The 3181-nt window shown below is 50.2% G+C and overlaps 1 pseudogene; it reads left to right on the forward strand.

Annotated features, from left to right (window-relative positions):
• Positions 1-2708: 2708 nt before the first annotated feature.
• Positions 2709-2946, forward strand: LOC139247294 (U2 spliceosomal RNA; annotated as a pseudogene).
• The last annotated feature ends 235 nt before the right edge of the window (positions 2947-3181 follow it).

Raw genomic sequence — 3181 nt, forward strand, 5'->3', positions numbered from 1 at the left:
ACACAGTTTTTTACTAGGGACAGCAGAGGATCTTGGCTGGTCCAAGTCCTAATCTGGCGGGCCGTGACAGGTGATTTATCATTTTCGAATGCTTCCATGACCATCAACGAGTCTGCGGGCTGCGCCACCATCAACAAGTTTGCAGGCTGCGCCATTTCCACCCCCGTGGTGGGCAATGGTAGTCGACTGAGAGCATCCGTACCGTTCTCAGTGCCTGGCCTGTGGCGGATGGTATAGTTATATGCTGATAGCACGAGAGCCCACCTTTATATGCGGGCTGAGGCATTAGTGTTTATCCCCTTGTTTTCAGCGAACAGGGATATGAGGGGCTTGTGATCGGTTTCCAGCTCAAATTTGATGCCAAACAGGTACTGATGCATTTTCTTCACCCCGAACACACACGCTAATGTCTCTTTCTCAATCATGCTGTAGGCCCTCTCGGCCTTAGACAAGTTCCTGGGAGCATAGGCGACAGGTTGCAACTTCCCCGCAACGTTAGCTTGTTGTAATACACACCTGACTCCGTACGACGATGCATCACATGCTAGCACAAGTCTTTTACACGGGTTATACAATACAAGCAGCTTGTTGGAACATAAAATGTTTCTGGCTTTCTCAAAAGCAATTACTTGTTTTTTTTCCCCATAACCAGTTCTCACGTTTACACAATAACACATGTAGGGGCTCTAAAAAGGTGCTTAACCCCGGTAGGAAGTTACCAAAATAGTTGAGGAATCCCAGGAACGACCACAGCTCCGTGACGTTCTGTGGCCTGGGCACGTTCCTGATAGCCTCTGTCTTGGCGTCTGTGGGCCGAATGCCATCCGCCACGATCTTTCTCCCCAAAAACTCCACTTCTGTTGCCATGAAGACTCATTTTGACCACTTCAGCCGCAGCCCTACGCAATCCAGTCACTGGAGGACCTCCTCCAGGTTTTGTAGGTGCTCGACGGTGTCCTGACCCGTAACCAATATGTCGTCCTGAAAAACCACCGTGCGTGGTACCAACTTGAGTAGGCTCTCCATGTTTCTCTGGAAGATCACTGCAGCCGACCTAATTCCAAACAGGCATCTGTTGTAGATGAACAGTCCCTTGTGCGTGTTGATGCAGCTGAGGCCCTTCGAAGACTCCTCCAGCCCCTGCGTCATGTAGACCGAAGTCAGGTCAAGCTTGGTGAACGTCTTGCCTCCTGCCAGCGTCGCAAATAGGTCGTCTGCCTTAGGTAGCGCGTACTGGTCCTGTAGCGAGAAATGATTAATAGTTACTTTATAATCGCCGCAAATCCTGACCCTGCCATCACTTTTGAGTACTGGAACAATCGGGCTGGCCCACTCACTGAATTCCACTGGGGAGATGATGTCCTCACGTTGCAGCCTGTCCAGCTCGATTTCCACACTCTCCCTCATCATGTGAGGTACTGCTCGAGCCTTGTGGTGAATGGGTTGTACCTCTGGGACTAAGTGGATCCGCACCTTCACCCCAGAAAAGTTTCCAATGCCTGGCTCGAAAAGGGAAGGAAATTTGTTCAGAACCTGGGTACATGAGGCATCATCGACATGTGATAGTGCTCGGATGTCATCCCAGTTCCAGTGGATTTTGCCCAGCCAGCTCCTTCCAAGCAGTGCGCGGCCATCGCTCGGGACAATCCAGAGTAGCAGTTCATGCACCGTGCCCTCGTAGGTGACCTTGACCATGGCGCTGCCCAGGACAGTGATAAGCTCTTTGGTGTACGTTCTCAGTTTCGTGTGGATGGGACTCACGGCTGGTCTGAATGCCTTGTTGCACCACAGTCTCTCAAACATCTTTTTACTCATGATGGATTGGCTAGCGCCAGTGTCCAGTTCCATGACTATGGGTAAGCCATTCAATTTTACATTGAGCATTATAGGTGGACATTTCGTTGAAAATGTGTGTACCCCGTGTACTTCAGCATCTGCCTCCTCTCTCTGAGGCTTGAAATTGCTTTGATCCATCATGGACCGATCTTTCTCTGCCACGTGGTGGTTAGCAGGTTTTGCAGAGCTTGCAGCTCGTGTGCAAGCTCGTTGGAAGTGCCCCATTGTTCCACAGCTCTTGCAAACATACGCTTTAAAACGGCATGAATAGGCTCAATGGAAGCCTCCACAACGCCAACAAGGTGTGAATTGCCTTGCAGTCATCCTTTGTTGTGGACTCTGAGTCATCTGGGTCACCTGAGGCCGCTGGCAGTTGCAGACTCGTGGGGTCTGCCCTGTACATTTCTGCTCGCAAACACAGTTCCAGTTAATTTATGAACATTGCTAGCACTTGTGTGCTGAGAGATTTGTTTGGTGTTATCACTGGTGGACATAAATGCCTGCGCTATCGCAATGGCCTTACTGAGGGTCAGTGTCTCTACAGTCAAAAGTTTTCGTAGGATGGTCTCATGGCCAATGCCCAGTACAATAAAGTCCCGGAGCATCTGCTCCATCGCTAGGAGGTGGGTGGGGTGGCTTGACCCATCCACCTCCACGGAGGTGTGTGGGGGACCTGACCCATCCACCTCCATGGCACGAACCTGGTATTGCAGTACTTCCAGGAACGGTGCAGTGGCTCTAGGCCTTTTGGCTAAGAGCATTGGCGCAGAGTGATCCTTGAATGGGCCCAAGGTGACCTCTGGCGTTTGTGATTTGACAAAGAATTGGAACGATTGGCTACGAATTAAAAAAAAAAAAAAAAAATCTGCTCCATCGCTTCTCGGTCTTTTGGCTAAGATCATGCGTAACTGACCTGACAGGGGAGTAACCATGACCCCAAAGTGGTTCTCCCTGGATCAGGAAGGTGGTTCTCCTATGCTTTTTGGAAATAGGAGGTGGGTGGGGTGGATTGACCCATCCACCTCCACGGAGGTGTGTGGGGGGCCTGACCCATCCACCTCCATGGCACGAACCTGGTATTGCAGTACTTCCAGGAACGGTGCAGTGGCTCTAGGCCTTTTGGCTAAGAGCATTGGCGCAGAGTGATCCTTGATGTGTGCAAGGTGACCTCTGGCGTTTGTGATTTGACAAAGAATTGGAAAGATTGGCAACGAAAAATTAAAAAAAAAAAAAAAAAATCTGCTCCAGGTAGCAATCAAACTCATATTGTCCTGCAAGTTGCCTTAGCTCGGCACTTCCTGACCTTCAGATCGCTGGCACGTGTAGAACCGATACACAGAAACAT

Source organism: Pristiophorus japonicus, unplaced genomic scaffold (assembly GCF_044704955.1).
Source record: "Pristiophorus japonicus isolate sPriJap1 unplaced genomic scaffold, sPriJap1.hap1 HAP1_SCAFFOLD_2692, whole genome shotgun sequence".
Lineage (NCBI taxonomy): Eukaryota > Metazoa > Chordata > Chondrichthyes > Pristiophoridae > Pristiophorus > Pristiophorus japonicus.